The 20,752-nt window shown below is 38.9% G+C and overlaps 1 protein-coding gene across 3 annotated transcripts in view; it reads left to right on the top strand.

The window, feature by feature from the left end:
* The window catches only part of LOC139955968 (uncharacterized), a 595,985-nt gene that overhangs the window by 480,207 nt on the left and 95,026 nt on the right, over window positions 1-20,752 (top strand). The gene's annotated exons all lie outside the window — the stretch shown is intronic.

Below are 20,752 nucleotides of genomic sequence, written 5' to 3'. Positions count from 1 at the left end.
AATTAAATAATACAGGAGGTCAACGCAGTGACCTCCAAAAATAAGGTAGTAAGGTGATAAATTAGGACCAATATTTAATTAATTACATACAAATCCACAAATTCCGGCTTATAATTTACATAAAGGATAACTATACGTACCTGTGAAGTCCGTGGCCAAACGTATAATTTCGAGTCCTAAATCTACAATACGTAGGCGTTGCCTCGGGGAAAATTCAACCCGAATTAAGGTCACCCCCGCGCCACAAATATAAGAATTACCCCGCAGGGTGCGGCGATAATATCGACCGTGCTCCCAACCTTTTAGTAAATTTAGATGTAATAATTTAAAGGGATTCTGACAAACGGGGAAATACGCCTACAATATTATAAGAAATAGGACTCGGACTTGCCTAAACTATAAAAGAACATTTAACTTACTTAACGAACTGACCAACGGACCTCACTAGGTAGCAGCAAACACCAAAAAATGGAACACACTCTTAGAACCCAAAATGGCAAGTGCCCTAACTTAACACAAAAACTGAAACGAAACATTGGAACTTCGCGTGGCTCGAACATTCCACATAGCTACGGAGGGACCAGACTTTTGTCACGAGAGCTGGACAGCTGAAAGGGAGACGGAAACAAAAGGTATAAATTAGCATATGAAACTACAACAATTCACTTTACATATAAAAAGATATTAGATAAAACAGACCCCCAGAGAACAATAAAACAATACACACAAACAGGACAACTACTCCAGCAGTAATGCCACCTATGTACGGAGGCGTTTACGTGACGCTCCCCTGGGCGTCACACCACCCCCACCCTAATGATTAGGACTCGCCCTCGAGTCTACAACAGGAAATTACAATGGAAATTACAAAATTGCAATGGTAGGAAATTACAATAGGTAGTTCCCAATGAAATGCCCAAACATACAACACTCGTGCCGTCCCAACCAAATGTATGTAATATGCCAAACACCCGCAGAACAATGAACCTGCGCACAATCCACAGTTCTGCATCCAAACCGGTTACTAACGATTAACAAGCAATTACATTTCCTTTAAATATTAGTATGGTGATCAGTCACGCTAATATTGGACATAATCACTTAACCACACCGGAGGTCGACGTCTTCGTCCTGTAGGTCCTATATTACCTAGCGAGGCCGCCTCCTCACAATCACTATCATAATGTTGATCGCTCCTAGCCTCTACTTCGCTCGATATATCTCTGTCACAACTTTCCCCTTCAGCCCTATCCCCAGTAGTCGCATATGAAGTATTTTCTTCGTGAAACATCTCCCGCAGCCCGGAACTCGTGCATAATGCGTCCGGCTCAAGATGAGCTAGCAATGGATTATTTCATTTCTGCCCTTCATGATCGAGATATTAGAATTGCTGTTCGAAGGGGTGCTCCTAAAACCTTGCCAGAAGCACTCAATCTAGCCTTAGAAATTGATGCTATAGATCGTGCAGAGGGTGTAATAAGGCAAAAGAAGGCAGTGTTTACAGTAGATACCAAGGGACAGGAGGATTTTGCCCTTAGAATTAGTAAAATAGAGTCGCAGATGGGCCGGTTGCAGGAACTCAGTGAACGAATGACAAAATTTATGGAAACCTGGTCTAGTCCTGCCCATGTTCCTGCGGGTGGCCCACCTGCTCCTACAGGTACGGCATTTGTTCCTAGTCCTAGACAACCAGAACCATATCAGTGCTGGTATTGTAGACAGTGGGGGCACATTAGCAGAAATTGTCCACAAAAAAACATGGGAAACTAAACACAGTTGAGCAGGAGGATCGCCTCTCAGCTGATGGTAAAGAGATCCAACAAATTGGAAAAAGTGAAAGAGGGAGGTTATATGTAGATGTGTTGTTAAATGATACCAGTGTTCCTTTCTTGTTAGACACCGGCTCCGACTTCACCATTTTGAGTGAACATGTATGGAAACAACTTGGGTTGGAAGGACCTAATTGTTCGCTCAGAGTAGTAGATTCCATTATGACGGGGGTAGATGGAGCGCCCCTACAGGTTAAAGGTGAATGTCAATTGAATTTAAAGGTGGGTAGTTTAATAACTAAGATGCCTGTCGTTATTGCTGATATTGCTACCACTGGTTTGTTGGGTATGGATTTTTTTAATCTGAATTCTTGTCAATTACAAATGGGTGATAATCCTACTTTGTATGTGGGTACTGGTCATTGTTCGGTGCCATTGAATGTGAACATTCCGAATCTTACTGTAGGGGTATCTTTGGCTGATTCAATCACCATCCCGGCAGAAAGGGAAATAGTGGTAGAAGGGAACATTGTTGCAAAAGGGCTGATTCATAAGTTGAATGGAAATGGTATAGTGGAGATGGCTCAGAGCTTTGCTGAAAGGCCCAATGTCCTAATTGGTCGGGTTTTGGTAGATACCTCTAAGGATGTAGTACCCTTAAGGATTCTTAATCTCACCAGCACTCCTCTTACGATTACCAAAGGTACTGTTGTGGCGATGGTCACAGAGGTCAATGAGGTAATAGGGGGAGAGACTTCATCTGTTAATACATCTGGTGGTCTCCCTCCAGATTTAGAAGAATTGTACAGTCGTAGTGGGGAACAGTTGGATGATAAGGATAAAACAGTCCTTTGGAAGTTTTTGGAGGCAAATAGGGATGTTTTCTCATGTAAGGGCGAGCCCCTCGGCAGAACAGGTATCGTTAAGCATAGTATAGCAACGGGTGATGCCCGCCCAATTCGTCAGGCTCCTCGGCGAATGCCCTTCCATCAACGAGTTCAAGCTCAGGCTGAAGTAGACAAGATGTTGGAGGAGGGGGTAATAAGTCCCTCTAACAGTGCATGGGCTTCCCCGGTTGTTCTGGTGAAAAAGAAAGATGGGTCGATACGATTTTGTATTGATTATCGTAAACTTAATAATGTCACTAACAAAGATGCATTTCCCTTACCTAGAATAGATGACAGTTTGGATGCTCTCTCTGGATCTCAGTGGTTCTCGACCCTAGATCTAAGAAGTGGGTACTGGCAGGTAGAGATGGAGAATGTGGACAAAGTGAAAACCGCATTTTCTATGGGAACCGGTCTGTATGAATTTAATGTCATGCCATTTGGGTTATGCAATGCCCCGGGGACATTTCAAAGATTGATGGAGCAGGTCTTACGAGGGTTACATTGGAGAACTTGCTTAATTTACATTGATGATATTATTATTTATGCTAGGACCTTAGAGGAGCATATGAGTAGACTTAATGAGGTTATGACAAGGCTACGGGAGGCTGGTCTGAGGCTGAAGCCATCTAAGTGTGAGTTGATTAGGAGGAAGGTGAATTATTTGGGATTTGTGGTATCTAACCAGGGGGTAGAAGCGGACCCAGAAAAAGTTGGGGTGGTTGCCAATTGGCCTACTCCGACCAATATCAAGCAACTACGGGGTTTCCTTGGTCTGTGTTCCTATTATAGGAAATTTGTGGGTCATTTCGCAGAGATAGCAAATCCCACTTCTGACACCAAAATGTAGCGCCCCAAACGGGGTTATAACTTGCCGAGCGGCCGTGGGTTCGATAGGGCCGCTGTCGGCCACCCTATGTCAGGATGAATGTGGGGCAACTACAAGTTGAGACACACTGAACCAATAAACACACGAACAAATAAATTGCTTTTTAAGCTTCTAATACATTTAATACAAAAAAACCTTTGCCTTCTCCACTTGGGCAGGTGTCTATAAAAAACCAAATTAAATAATACAGGAGGTCAACGCAGTGACCTCCAAAAATAAGGTAGTAAGGTGATAAATTAGGACCAATATTTAATTAATTACATACAAATCCACAAATTCCGGCTTATAATTTACATAAAGGATAACTATACGTACCTGTGAAGTCCGTGGCCAAACGTATAATTTCGAGTCCTAAATCTACAATACGTAGGCGTTGCCTCGGGGAAAATTCAACCCGAATTAAGGTCACCCCCGCGCCACAAATATAAGAATTACCCCGCAGGGTGCGGCGATAATATCGACCGTGCTCCCAACCTTTTAGTAAATTTAGATGTAATAATTTAAAGGGATTCTGACAAACGGGGAAATACGCCTACAATATTATAAGAAATAGGACTCGGACTTGCCTAAACTATAAAAGAACATTTAACTTACTTAACGAACTGACCAACGGACCTCACTAGGTAGCAGCAAACACCAAAAAATGGAACACACTCTTAGAACCCAAAATGGCAAGTGCCCTAACTTAACACAAAAACTGAAACGAAACATTGGAACTTCGCGTGGCTCGAACATTCCACATAGCTACGGAGGGACCAGACTTTTGTCACGAGAGCTGGACAGCTGAAAGGGAGACGGAAACAAAAGGTATAAATTAGCATATGAAACTACAACAATTCACTTTACATATAAAAAGATATTAGATAAAACAGACCCCCAGAGAACAATAAAACAATACACACAAACAGGACAACTACTCCAGCAGTAATGCCACCTATGTACGGAGGCGTTTACGTGACGCTCCCCTGGGCGTCACATTACTACTACTACTGTACTGTGCGTGTATCGCGCGATATGTATAGGCCTAGACCTTGTCCTTAGACTTTTAGAGGAAGTACGGACGACGTTACTTCTATGCTCTAAGAAACTTCCGGAACTTTTGTCGATCAATATTGAGGCCTACAATGCCTTCTAAATATAGAGACTATTTCAGGACAAGCAACCCGTTTAAATGTATGCCACCAACCACACGGTGGCGACTAAGCTCATCTCAGTTAGACGATTTAGACAATGGTGATGAGATGCCTTACGTTAAGCCCAATATTAGTGACACTACTCATGTTAGTGTTGACGTTAGCCCAGCTAGTACTAGTTCTACGACTAGTCTGAATACTACTCAACTCCCAACAGAAGGAATCAATGAAGGAGCTGAAAGGTTGTTAAAATGACTTTTTTTACTTCAGTTATGATGGAACTGGATGTTTTTCTCACCATGAACAAAAAGGTATACAGCCTGTGGTATTTGGTAAGGCTATAGACTGCCTACAGAAAACCTAGTACTTTTTATTAGTAGGGTAATATTGTGAATAGGCCTATATAGGCTAGGATCTTATTTGTATTACTATTACTGCCTTGGTCCATACCTAGGATTAGCCCTGTAGCCTAGTCCACCAAAATTACATGCAATTAAGCCTCTTTAAAATTAGGAGCATGAAACTGCCCTTAAAATGCATAGCTGGAGGCGGAAATTTTTTTTTTTGTGGCTAGATCATACTAGTCTAAAGTATTTTAGTAGTAAAAAGTACACAAACAATACCGTGGTTCCCGTTTAGTCCAAAGAGACATTATTTGATGTCAAACTTACAGTAGCAGATTCGAACTGACCAGAAACGTGGTGCAAAAAGCACGTACAGGTCACTCTGTGATGTCATTGTGCGGAGTGTACCGCAATCACAATGGACTTTCCACGTATTTCTCGTAAAACAGTGAACCTTTTCTTAACTTCACTCTCCGCAAGAGTTACCTGAATAATTAGATTGAAGGGCTCGTGTTCAGTGCTCAGAAGGAAGAACAATTACACTTAGGTTGCCATTCTATTATTTTTTTCTTGGGGGGAGGGGAGGAGTAGGGGTGGAAAACAAGTTGTTTGGTAAAGAACAATCTAAAGACTTCTTTGCTGTGAGTCACGATGTAAAGCAGAAGTTTTGTTTATGCAGTAGCAGGTATGTAGCGCTTGTGTGTAACATGGAAAAACTGCCAATTTCTCTGATGAAGGATGATGTATCCAACAATAAATTAACACATATTAATGTTGACGTTTCACCACCCAACCAAAGATATTTTATTTCTGTGTGTGATTTTGGTTGCTGTTTGTGTGTGCATGGATTTCACTGATGCAAAGAATATTAGTTACATTGCTGAGGTTCCCAATCTGATTGAAAGTGATTGAAACAGAGGGCCCTGTTTAAGTTACGTAAGTATAACATAATCTTTTTATTAGAAAGCTGATTCTGATCAGTATTGTTTGGAGAAAGAAAGAAATGAACCCACAGGAACACTGTAGATATAAATGACTATATGAATAAAATTGTGAATTCAGTACAATGCAGAAAAATGTTATTCTTGTTCACAATTGATTTTCAAACACTATTGATAGTTATTTAATTGTTATACTAATTGTGTTCATTGAACGGTACACACCAGTCGAAGAGATGCATAGTTTAAGTACTGTAACATGAGTACAGTAAATGGTATGGTAGCCAAAGGTTTTTTGCTTACATGTAGACCCAATATTTACCAGCTCTGACAACTCTCTCAAGATACCACTGGCTATGTAAAACAATATCTATGGGTATACTAGACTTTTGTTAACATGTACCACCTTTTTTATGTTTGCCTATCATAAAATTGCAAAATTTTGAATGTAATTAACCCCAATGAGTTAGAAGAGTCAGTCATTTTAGCCTAGGCTCAAGTGAATGAGCTGTTTGTGGTTTTTGTTTTTTACTGTGTAAAGACACCAATCATTTATATTCTATTTATATATGTTTGTACACAAAATCCATAAGGTTAGGTCAAAATCCATAAGGTTGGTCATGTTATGACCTTTTTGTTGTGAAACAATAATTTCAACAAGCATTTCCTATATGTAAGGAATTTCATAGTAATCTGAATGTTATTCTTCATTGTACAGTAGGTAAAATCAATTTGAAAAGTATTTGTTGTAACTTGCTGTGGTAAGCCTCTCATCTTTCTTTCTGTCTTAATGGCTGTCATTCACTTTTGACTCAAGAGGGCATTGCGTATCTCTTTGGAAATTTGTAAAACCTTTACTGCTTTATTCTACGGCACAAGAGTTACCTGAATAATAAGATTGAAGGGCTCGTGTTCAGTGCTCAGAAGGAAGAACAATTACACTTAGGTTGCCGTTCTATTTTTTTTCCTTGGGGGGAGGGGGGGGGAGTAGGGGTGGATGACAGAAGTTGTTTTGCAAAGAAAAATCCAAAGACTGTTTTGCTGTTAGTCACAATGTAAAGTAATGCCAAATATAGTTTTTTAGCTCATACCAGCATGCTGGTCTGAGCTATTGTTACAGTGCGGAGTCTATCACTCTATCACTCTATCCGTCAACAATTGGTAAAACCGCTCCCACTCACACAGTGTTTGATGGAATTTCATGAAACTTGGACACAAGGACCATTGGGTATAGGGCCATCAGAGATGGTCCGAAATTTGGGGTCAATGGTCACCTGTGGGCCGTAATGGGCCATTTTGTGGAAATACGCAAAATGCTTCTTCTCCTACAGATTCCATGGTACAATGTTGAGGGTTTGTCACGATAGTACTATGGAAGTTTTACCTTCAGGGTGTTCATGAATTTGAGATCAAAGATCAACTAGGGGTCTTTTGTAGCCCGGGCCACGGCCCTATATTTTCAAATTGCTCCTGTTCGTACAGTGTATGGCCAGTTATAATGAAACTTGGTCACAACGTTCCTTGGGATGAGGGTTATGAGGGGTGTTCGGAAAATTGAGGTCAAATGTCATTTAGGGGGTCATCAGGGGTCATTTGTAATATTTTCAAATATCTCAATCTCCTCAAGATTTTGATGGATCATATTCAAAGTTGAACTGATGATTGTTGGATTGTGTATGAATAAGATGATGCCTAAAAATTTTGGTCAAAAGTTAATTAATTACAATTAATCCCCATTGTTTAAAAAAATCTGAGCCTTCACCTTTTGCCAAAGCTCCTTTAATTTGTCTCCCAGTGTCTGCAGTGTTTGTTTACATTTGTGGTTAAGCTCTGCAGAGGCTGTTAGTGGAATTAAAGCAGGACTGGGAGTTGTTATTAACTGTTGAACTGTAAGCATGAGAGCCCTATAGCCAATCAGAACTTGCCGATTCTTAGAAGTCTTTGAGCCTGAGGTATGTAGGCAGCCAGCTTCAGGTCTGCTCAGGTAGAGGGGAGAAAGTTCAATAGGGTAGGTCAGTGGTATTGTTTGAGAGAGTGGGTAAAACAGGATTTAAAGGGGGAAAATAGGAATTATAGCCAGTGGTGTGGCCAGTATTCTGCTAATGGAGGGGGGGGGGGTTATCCCTCATGGGCCCAAAATTGGTGGAATCTGAAATTTGGTGGGCCATAAAGTTTTGTGGGCCCTACATTTTTAAGCTCGAAAAGGTATGAGCTTCTGCTCTAGTTTTGGCCTACAGTACTCAAGGAAGTCGTACTGTGCATGTTACACTTAGCTTAGGCTAAGTCTACCAGAACAGGAAAAACATCAGCTTTGGTGAACATTCAAATTTGTACATGTTCTTGAAATGTACTGCAACTAATTTTATCTTTTTTTAATTTGTTTGTGTGTGTATATAGGCCTCAACCATACTATTTAGTCTCAAAGTGCAAGCAATTGTGATCTAGGGATGTTATACTTGACTTCAAAAGAACGTAAAGGCCATAGCTTGGCTTGTGCTTTTAACACAGGTTTGTCTTGGGGGACATAAGTTTTTATCTGCTGAATGCAAACTTTTTCGGGCAGATGCGTCCCTGGAACGCCCGTTTTGAATTCCTAGTAACTAAAAACACTGGCTGACATTTTTCCAATTGACTGTGTACATTTGGCCACCCAAAAAACATTTGGTGTCCATAAAGAGGGTTGTGACCCTAATTGACTACTAGGGATGTAACATAGAGTACTAGTCCACTCTACTTTCACCAACTTATTGTTGTAATGCATTAGTGAACATTAGTGAATGTATAACTGGTAAAATAATTATTTTGAGAGTGCAGGCAATACCAAATATAAACTTCAAAAAGTCATACCGCATCATCCTGTATTTTTTATAAAGTTTTTAAATTTCTGTTATCACAGTATGTAAAGTTGGAATCAAGGCACTGTATGAAGCATGTACAGTAGCTAAATACACAATGGCATTTCCTTATAACTCACGGGAGAATACCAAATCAATGCTTTATATTTCAGGGTGCTCCATTTAATAACATATATCACCAATGCATGAGGTTGTACTTGTAACTTTAAACAACCACCTAGCTGAAATTCGAAAAAAATGAATTCTTGTTTGCATCTTAAGATGTCAAGAGCTCATCTGGAAAAGAAAAATAATCAAACTCTTCATTCCTACCAAAACTTATTGTGATAAAATATGATATAATCATCCTATATACAGTATACAATAAAATTACATCCAAATTGACTAATTGCACGTGTGCAATTGTAAATCAAAGTCCAAAATACATGCACTGTAAATTTGAATACATGCACTATGAATTTGACAAAGTCCAAAATACATGCTTCACAAGCATTCATAAAACAACTACAGTAAGTCCAAATACATGTTTGACAGTTTGGTTAAATGCATGCATACACCAAGTTACATGCCCAATGGACACTTATATTGCTGCGATACATGCTTAGTGTAAGGTTTACACGAATGTATTCGAATACATGCATGCATAAATACATGCTTCCTGGATGCATGCATGTAAATTGTATGAAAACAGCATGTGTAGAGCATGTACATGCATGCAAATTGCATGTTTTAGCCTTTTCATACAAGATACATACAATTTACATGCAATTTACATGCAAATTGCATGCTTTAATTTGTATGAGGGCATGTCCTAGTACCGTACTGTGTTGGGGATATATAACCTACTGATGTATCCTATCATTGACTCATAGTTAGATTGGCAGTGGACTGGATGTCCTAGTACTGTACTGTGTTGGGGATATATAACCTACTGATGTATCCTCTAATTGACTCATAGTTAGATTGGCAGTGGACAGGATGTCCTACCTGTAGTCCTGTACTATGTTTGGGATATATTTCCTACTGATGTATCCTCTAATTGACTCATAGTTAGATTGGCAGTGGACAGGATGTCCTACCTGTAGTCCTGTACTATGTTTGGGATATATTTCCTACTGATGTATCCTCTAATTGACTCATAGTTAGATTGGCAGTGGACAGGATGTCCTACCTGTAGTCCTGTACTATGTTTGAGATATAACCTACTGATGTATCCTCTAATTGACTCATAGTTAGATTGGCAGTGGACAGGATGTCCTAGTACCGTACTAAGTTGGGGATATATAACCTATTGATGTATCCTGGCCCTAATTGTTTCATAGTTAGATTGGCAGTGGACAGGATGTCCTAGTACAGTACTTTGTTGGGTATATATAACCTACTGATGAATCCTCTAATTGACTCATAGTTAGATTGGCAGTGGACAGGATGTCCTAGTACCATACTATGTTGGATATGTATCCTCTAATTGACTCATAGTTAGATTGGCAGTGGACAGGATGTCCTAGTACCGTACTGTATTGGGGATATATGACCTACTGATGTATCATCTCATTGACTCATAGTTAGATTGGCAGTGGACAGGATGTCCTAGTACCGTACTGTGTTGGGGATATATAACCTACTGATGTATCCTTTAATTGACTCATAGTTAGATTGGCAGTGGACAGGATGTCCTACAGTAGTACCGTACTGTGTTGGGGATATATAACCTACTGATGTATCCTATCATTGACTCATAGTTAGATTGGCAGTGGACAGGATGTCCTACCTGTAGTCCTGTACTATGTTTGAGATATAACCTACTGATGTATCCTCTAATTGACTCATAGTTAGATTGGCAGTGGACAGGATGTCCTAGTACCGTACTAAGTTGGGGATATACAGTATAACCTATTGATGTATCCTGGCCCTAATTGTTTCATAGTTAGATTGGCAGTAGACAGGATGTCCTAGTACAGTACTTTGTTGGTATATAACCTACTGATGAATCCTCTAATTGACTCATAGTTAGATTGGCAGTGGACAGGATGTCCTAGTACCATACTATGTTGGATATGTATCCTCTAATTGACTCATAGTTAGATTGGCAGTGGACAGGATGTCCTAGTACCGTACTGTGTTGGGGATATATGACCTACTGATGTATCATCTCATTGACTCATAGTTAGATTGGCAGTGGACAGGATGTCCTAGTACCGTACTGTGTTGGGGATATATAACCTACTGATGTATCCTTTAATTGACTCATAGTTAGATTGGCAGTGGACAGGATGTCCTACAGTAGTACCGTACTGTGTTGGGGATATATAACCTACTGATGTATCCTATCATTGACTCATAGTTAGATTGGCAGTTAGTGGACAGAGTGTCCTAGTACTGTATTACGTTGGGGATATATAACCTACTGATGTATCCTTTAATTGACTCATAGTTAGATTGGCAGTGCACAGGATGTCCTAGTACCGTACTGTGTTGGGGAAATATAACCTACTGATGTATCCTCTAATTGACTGATGTAGTTAGATTGGCAGTGGACAGGATGTCCTAGTACCATACTTTGTTGGGGATATATAACCTACTGATGTATCCTCTCATTGACTCATAGTTAGATTGGCAGTGGACAGAATGTCCTAGTACCGTACTATGTTGGGAATATATATTAACCTACTGATGTATCCTATCATTGACTCATAGTTGGGTTGGCAGTGGACTGGATGTCGTAGTACCGAACTAAGTTGGGGATATATAACCTACTGATGTATCCTATCATTGACTTAATTATACAGTAGATAGATTGGCAGTGGACAGAATGTCCTAGTACCGTACTGTGTTGGGGATATATAACCTACTGATGTATCCTATCATTGACTCATACTTAGATTGGCAGTGGACAGGATGTCCTAGTACCGTACTGTGTTGGGGAAATATAACCTACTGATGTATCCTATCATTGACTCATAGTTAGATTGGCAGTGAACAGGATGTCCTAGTACAGTACTATGTTGGGGATATATAACCTACTGATGTATCCTCTCATTGACTCATAGTTAGATCGGCAGTGGACAGGATGTCCTAGTACCGTATAGGGTTGTGCGGTAGTGCAAATTTCACACAACCGGTAGTGTTGCAACATGAATCTGGGTATCATAACTACTACCAGGATTTCCCCAACATTGCAAAGCACTTAGTTACGAGACTGTCAATGTCACACATTTAATGTCATAGCCTAGACCATGTACTTTAAAAAAAAACATCACAAACCTTGGGAAAAAGCACCCCAAGCATGCTTCATACATACTCAGTGTACGATATTAGATTTAACTTGTTCGCACAAGGTTAAAACCAGTAATCCATACACATCCAGAAATTGGAAATTCCCCACTATTCCATGATGTTGGAATAGGGCAACCCTTCAAATGAAAATTGTTCAACTATCAACAAGTCACCACGTGTTTGGAACTTCAGACAAGAATAATGTAACAAAGTGGCTATGTAAATATGAGATTATAAACTATATATACATGAGAATAGTACAGAACTACTTATATCATTAATCGTCTGTTGTGTTCTCCATATACTTTCAATAGGTACAATATCCATCTTTTGTACAAAAAGTTCATCAAAATTAGAAAAGTAGCCAAAGATAACTCTAAATGACATCGTGGAACCCTCCGCAATAATAAACAAATCCATTTCATTACTGCATTAACTCTCAAGTACCGTACTGCACTTTGTGTACCTGTTCGTGACACTAGGCTATAATATACAGTCCTGAGCGAAGATGGATTTAAGCTGGATATAATTCTCCCTGTGGTTTTGGCTCAAAATTTATTAAAATTGTTATAATTATTATATCAAAACGAGGTGAAATACATGTGGTAAGATTTTATACATGGGAACCTTCACAATAAATAACAAAAATTCAGAATAACTTTGAGGTCCGGCAACAGGCTGAACCCATGTAATGTTAGATATTTGGTGTAGCAAAGTTCCAAATTACCCTGTGAAAAGTTGATTCTTTAATATATAGGTCTTGGCCAGTACGTAAATTGATGAGATATTATTCAAACTAAGAACACAGACACCAGAAATACTGTGCTTTCTTTTCTTTATTTCAAATAGTAATACGTCAATATTTTTATTATGTCCGGGATTCCCGGGAATGATTGTTATGAAATAGTGATACCATCTCTTTGATGTTACCGAAACACTCCATCGAGACACCTTACAGGCCTCTTATGTATTTATCTAGGTCATGGATTCAGTTTTCCCACGAGAAGTTTTTAACTATCTTATTGAATCTTGGTACAGGGCCTTTTCCCAAAATAGATTCCATTATGTCTGTGGAACATTCGAGAAGGTTCTCTCACGTGGTATGGAAGTTTCCATAGAAAGGGGATGGACTTCCAAACTCCCAACCAATCAGGGCAGATCAGTGCCAGCGCACTTATTTTTATATCATTAAGTTAATACTGGATGGTCAGGTTATTGGCTGTCTACTGATTGTGCGCAGTGAGATTTTATGGAAGTAAGGTTTAAAAGGAAAAGGAGGCCGAAAGTTTACGCACTCCGTCAGCAAATTTATCGCTTGATCAGCAAATTTATCACTCCGTCAGCGCTCCGTGATCAGTTCGTCATTGCTTCGTTACTATTTCATCACTCCTAATTGTTTAATTGACGGAGTCAAGTCAAGTCAAGTCAAATCATTGTAATTTAGTTTTATTTGTAAAGAGAATCGACAGAGAAGAAATTATACCGAATCATTAATCAAATCCTATCTCGTCAAATTGTTTTTTGTGTGAAGTCATTGTTTTCTTCCGTTCGAGACATCTCCTGAAGAAGCATAAATACGGCATCAAGATATCCCAGTACCTTTCTATCGCGAGTCCCGATATAGTTTTACTATCGGAGGAAGCGGGCTCATCACAATATTACATGGTGGAGATCGGTTGCTTTCTTCAGGAACAAAACGGTAACGGAACTTTTCACAACTTTCGTTCGTTACGTTCAATAACGAACAGGAGGATTTTTTTGGCCCGAGGACCTAACGAGGAACACAACGCATGTTCACGAAGTTGCCTAACATACACACTCTACGAGGGAAGTCAGCCTATACTAGCCTAAGTCTGTACACCGGAACCACTGATCGTACACTAACGTTAATCAACCCAGCATGCAGTTCGCGTTTGAACATTCGCGCAACTAGTACGTAGAATACTACAGCTCTAAACATCAGAACTGAACATTTTCGCGATCTAAGCCTCGACTCTACCCGATGTTAACGGCGAACGAATCTGCAGCACACGAGATGTAGGCCCGCCTGCTACTGCTACTACCTGCCACTACTACTACTACTAACCGAGGGACTTCAATCATCGTTTGCAGTTCCACTACCAGTTCTTAGTTAAACTTAAGGGTGAGTGAAATCATGCCAATTTGTATCCCAAACCCCTATTTGAGATCAGAGTGTGCCGATAAGTTATTTTAATCGTGTCCATGTATTGCATATTTGCTATTTGTATTACGGTCGATAGTGTGTTCAATTTAGTATAGGCTCATGTTGTATCATAACTAGCCTACTTGTATTCGGCATAATGTCTGTCAGTGAACAGGAACTAGAGACCAAGTTTGATCATTCACGTAGGTCAGAATCGCAAGACAATCCAAAAGATATGAGGCAAAGATATAGTTCTCGTGATTCTCGTGGTCCTAGGACAGGTCAAAATGATAACAGGAGAAGGTTACCATGTTTTAATCCTTCAATTACATGTTACTACTGCCAAAATCGAGGTCATTTTGCACAATATTGTCAAATTCGCCTAAGCCATGAAATGGAGGCTAATGTAAACAAAGTACCACCACAGAATTTTCATTAGGGAGCACTTATGATAGCACTCATCATACAGTGACTCCAGACAAAGTACCAAGTAAAGGAAGATCGAAACGTAAAGCAGATAATATTTGGAAGAATAGTAATATTCCTACTTCTAGATATACAGGGAACGACCGTAATGTGGATATTCAACTGGACACACGTAATTTTGTGAGAGGTACTTTACATGATGGTAAAGGAATTTCATTGTTGTTTGATAGTGGAGCGACACGCTCTATCATTTCTTCTTCTACAGTGCAAAATTCAAAGTATTTATCCTCTATACAACCAGTCTCAGTTGATGTAGTAAACCTAAAGTTGGGTAATGGTCAGTTTATTCATGCACATAGCACGATAACATTTCAGGTCAAAATTCAGAGTCATGAATTTCAGCTTTCTGCTTTAATTGCTGCAAACCTGACAGGTATTGACTTAATATTAGGTAGTCAGACTCTGAAGGAATTGAATGGATCTTTGGACTTTACCACAAACTGTTTTAGAATTAAACAAGCCAAAGTTTTCCTTAGGCCAGTGCAGAGATTTGTTATTTACCCAGGTCAGCAAAGATACATTACTGTACAGGGACGTCTTCCACTATATGCACGAAATGCAGATGTGGTTATTAAACCGTTTCCTCTAATATCTCGTATGTGTCCTTCACGAATGTTAGTGAAAATGCATAAAGGTAGAACAAAGATTCTACTAAGGAACATGGGTAATCAGAAATTTTGTCTGCATCCTTCTCGCACAGTGGCTCATTTAGATTTAGCAGATATCATTACGGTCACAGAAGACATACCTACTGATTCTCTAGATTTTCTAAATGTCATGAGAGACATCGAAAAACCGTCTCTTTTTCGAACGAATTCTAACTCTAAAGAGAATCGTGATGAAATTACACGATATAATTTACATCGTTATCCACATTTGACAGCCGATGATCCCCTGGTTTCCAAATCTGAACAGGAAATCATGAGAGATAACATTAATTTGGAACAAAGTATTCTAGATGCCTCAGAAACAGAAAGCATTTATGAATTTCTAGACTCACATAGAGATGCATTTTCTCTTTATGGTGAATTATCTCACTGTCCAAATTATGAGGCTGATATTACGCTTACTAATGATGAGCCGTTTTACATACGTCCCTATAGACTTTCAGATGAGGACAAAGTCATTGTCGCCAGTGAGCTTGACAAATTAGTGCGATTAGGAATCTTAGCGGTAGGACATCAGTCTTATACCTCGCCCGTTTTCCTCATTCCAAAGAAGGGAACAAAAGACAAAAGGGTTGTCACAGATTTTCGCTACTTGAATAGTAGAATAAAACGTCTCAATCACCCATTTCCATTACTGAATGAGACTATCCGTACCATAGGGTACTCTGGAGCTAAAATTTTGGGTGTTCTTGATTTAAAGTCTGCATTCTTCTGTCTGCCACTTAGTGTTCATGCACAACAATATACAGGTATTGCTTCATTTCATGGAGGAAAGCATTATTATTATAAACGCTTACCACAGGGATTGAATTTATCTCCAGCGATCTTTCAGTCGCAAATTAATGATATTTTGGCAACGATACCAAATTCAAATAAGTTCTGTATTGCTCATCATGACGATATTATTGTGTACAGTGAAGACAAACGTTCTCACAAACAACACCTACAGGCAATTTTTAAGGTTTTAATGGACAGCGGATTGAAAATTTCTCCGAAAAGGTGTAGCATTTTTCAAAATTCAGTCCGATATATGGGACATTTGCTGTCAATAACCCCAGAAGGTGAGGCTTGTATCCAACCTTTGCATGACAGATGTGCAGCAATTAGGAACACACCGAAACCACACAATGTTAAGTCAGTAAGACGATTTGTAGGTGCAGTTAATTATGTGGCTTCATTTTTCCCGAATATTCAAGCACTATTGAGACCATTACATCATTTGAGTCGTAAAAGAAAGGTATTTAAATGGACAGAGGAACATCAGTGTGCATTTCAAAGTATTAAAGAGTTGTTGTGTAATCCACCTATATTGCATATGCCACAGAAATATGGTCGTTTTGTATTATATAGCGACACATCACGAGTAGCAACAGGATCATACCTGACACAAAGAGTTAATGGCAAAGAGAATATTATTGCATATTACTCTAAGGTATTACCACCAGCATGTCAGAGGTATAGTGTAACTGAATTAGAAATGATGGGTCTATTTATTAATGTGACAGCATTCAAACATTTATTGCAAAATGTAGAATTTGAGGCATATGTTGATCACTCAGCCATTGTTGAATTGTTTAAGTCAAAACAAGAACCAGCAACTTCACGCTTACGTAAACTTCTGTTCAAGTTGTCAGAATATACATTTCAGGTTGGTTACAAAAAGGGTTCAGAATTGGTTTTGGCAGATTATTTGTCTAGAGCACCACAGGAATTTCACTCTGAAATAGATCAGGTTGCTCAAGAGGTCAATTCTTGTGAGGATTTTTCAACTCCACCTAAGGAGACATTTAATCCAATCATGACAAGGTCAAAGGCAAGGTCAATGGGAGTCAAAGTTCCAGATTTATTTCCGAATAAAGTCACTAAGGAGTCCATGCAGGATTCCTCAGCCAAAGTATTAACAAATAGAGTTAATAGGACATCCAGTCCTAAGGCAACACATTCTAGTGATCATGCTACACAGAGACCACAATCTGAGTCACAAAAGACGACTACACCAGTAATTTCTACTGATAAGAGAGAAACATATATTCAAAGGCCTATTATTACTATGCCGAGTGAAAATGGACCTACATTTAGCCCAGACATGTTAGTTGTGCCAAATTTTACAAGTGTTTCTCAACCTTCAGAGCCAAGATTAGTGGATCAGAATAGACAAAGAGAGCAAGAGGTAATCAGAGAACCACCTCCAGAATTATTTGTTCAGCCAAAGCCAGTCATAACGAACATTGATCATTTGGTTACAGGGCATATTCCAAAACAAAAGGAATTGAATAAAGTCATGAAGGCAATTCAAGGAAAGCTGATCAAAAACTATGATCTGCCATTTGATGTAAAAGAGTTGCAAATTCAACAACAAACTTGTCCTTACTACAAACCAATTTATGATTTTCTTGCACACGACATTATTCCAAGTAATGTTAAGCATGCTAGAACTGTTCGTTCTCAAGCAGAGGATTATTTGTTATGTAATAGTTTGTTATTCAGGATATTTTTGCATGAGACTAATGATGCTAAGATGACTCTTCAGTTAGTCGTACCTGAGACTATGGTGGAACAAATAATATCTCGATATCATGATGACTTGTTAAGTAATCATCAGGGTGTAATGCGTACATATTTGACCATTAGACAGCATTTCTATCTGCGCAATATGTTTCAACGCATCAGTAATTATATTCAGGCATGTCTCCGTTGTCAAGAATTCCGTAAGAAACCGGACAAATTGAGACAATATCATGCTCGCATTCCTGATTCTTATCGTCCTTTTGACAGACTTAGTCTGGATTTCAAGACTATGCCCACAACGGCTACAGGATTTAAACATTTGATGGTTGTTTGTGATGAGATCACTAGATTTGTTGTATGTGTTTCTCTTAAGACTCTTGATGCTGAAACGATATGTGAAGCATTATTGCAGAGGGTAGTCACAACTTTTGGTCCACCGTCTTGTATCATAAGTGATGCGGCAGCTTCTCTTACAGGAAAATTAGTGGAGCTCTTAAGTAAGGCTTTGGGCATTGAACAAAAGTTCATCAGTGTAAGCAATCATGGAAGCTTACAGGTTGAAAGACACATTCAGACTCTTTCAAATTTCCTCAAAGTGAACTTAAATCCGTTTGGTACGGATTGGGTACGATTTGTCCCAACATCAGCCTATGCATATAACACATTTTCCTCTCCTCAGTTAGGTAGCTATAGCCCATTTGAACTTGCATTTGGACGTAAGCCACCAAATCTTACAAATTTATCGTTCAATCCAATGGCAGGATTATCACAATCTCATGGAGAATATGCTGCATTGTTAAAGAAACGATTTGATCATTTGTCAAGGGTAATGTTGGTCTTACAAAAGAAGCAACAAGATGCTCAAAATGTTAAGATAAGTGCAAAACTAGACAAAGGTGCAATTTATTCAACGGGTCAATTAGTGTATCTATATAAGCCAACGTCTTCCTCCTTGACTGCGAACTCTCGCAAAATTGCTGCAGAATGGTGTGGACCATTAGTGATCCATCAAGTTTTAGATAGGACTCATTATTTGTTGGCCACTCTCAAAGGAGAAATTCTTAGTGATGTATTCAATTATAACAGGCTTAAACCATGTTTTGTAAGAGCATCTTCTGAAACTAAGAATATCACTAACATTCAGAAATTGCGTCAGGTCTTGAAAACGAAGGGTTCATCAAGTGAAAAGCTTGCACGAATGAGAAATGTTTTGAGTAGTAACACTTCTAATGCAGAAAATGTTAATGTCATGCAAGATGCACATATTGAGTTTCATGATGAGTTTGGTAACATTTTGCCAGGGGTAACTTCAGATCACATCATGTGTCTTATGACCACTAAGCCAATGAATGTTGCATCCTTTCTAGAGAATAGAGCACATAATGAAGGATTAGCACTTCCATATCCTTCCATGAAAGATAGCATATTAAGGCAAAAGAAAGTTTTTGCAAATGCTCCACAAGGAGACATGAAAGTCCAACGTGCTCGATACAAATTGGGTGAATTACAGGTTCTGGTCACCTATCAGACACCATGTTTTCCTTCAGGCTTTAAGAGTCATGATTTTTGGTGGGATGTAGGAAAATATTCCAACACAGGGGAAATAATGAATTTTCTCCATGAAAAGGGATTGAACATTACAGGCAATCCAGGCAGGATGTTGCAAACATTATATGGTTAGTATGTATAACTGCATATTGCTTTAAGTTCAGATGAACAGGTGTTTTACCCACAATTGTATGAATGGAATGCGTCATGGCAATTACCTGCATACCTATTAAGTGGAAGTCATTGTACTGTGTATGGTGTAACAATATAAGCTTTATTGTTAAAACGCCACCAAGTGACCTAGTTTCATCTTTTATAACAAATGTGTAATGAGTATACCTTATTTCTCCTTATGAATTCGTTCAAACGTTTACCCGGCAATTAGAACATATCCGGAATATTAGCAACATGGGTTTTCATATATTGAGAAATATTTTAAGGATATTTACATTGCATCATTGATGTTATATTGAAGGCTATTCAGAGACAGCATTGGTGATATGCAACTTTTGCTTACAGCAACAGTTATCGAAGCAAATGAAAGTATAGATCTTTTGAGGAAATTATGTATATATTTTCTTTTCCTTAAATATTCAGTCAAAAGTAAATTTCTTCAAGAAGTTGAAAAGACAAGATGTTAAGTATTATGTAAATTTGAAGAAAGATTTGTTGATGTCATAGTCTATGGGGTCTCTTTTATGGTATATCTTATTGAATCTTGGTACAGGGCCTTTTCCCAAAATAGATTCCATTATGTCTGTGGAACATTCGAGAAGGTTCTCTCACGTGGTATGGAAGTTTCCATAGAAAGGGGATGGACTTCCAAACTCCCAACCAATCAGGGCAGATCAGTGCCAGCGCACTTATTTTTATATCATTAAGTTAATACTGGATGGTCAGGTTATTGGCTGTCTACTGATTGTGCGCAGTGAGATTTTATGGAAGTAAGGTTTAAAAGGAAAAGGAGGCCGAAAGTTTACGCACTCCGTCAGCAAATTTATCGCTTGATCAGCAAATTTATCACTCCGTCAGCGCTCCGTGATCAGTTCGTCATTGCTTCGTTACTATTTCATCACTCCTAATTGTTTAATTGACGGAGTCAAGTCAAGTCAAGTCAAATCATTGTAATTTAGTTTTATTTGTAAAGAGAATCGACAGAGAAGAAATTATACCGAATCATTAATCAAATCCTATCTCGTCAAATTGTTTTTTGTGTGAAGTCATTGTTTTCTTCCGTTCGAGACATCTCCTGAAGAAGCATAAATACGGCATCAAGATATCCCAGTA

The sequence above is a fragment of the Apostichopus japonicus genome, chromosome 2 (genome assembly GCF_037975245.1).
Source record: "Apostichopus japonicus isolate 1M-3 chromosome 2, ASM3797524v1, whole genome shotgun sequence".
Lineage (NCBI taxonomy): Eukaryota > Metazoa > Echinodermata > Holothuroidea > Aspidochirotida > Stichopodidae > Apostichopus > Apostichopus japonicus.
This window is presented reverse-complemented; position numbering and strand designations above follow the sequence as displayed.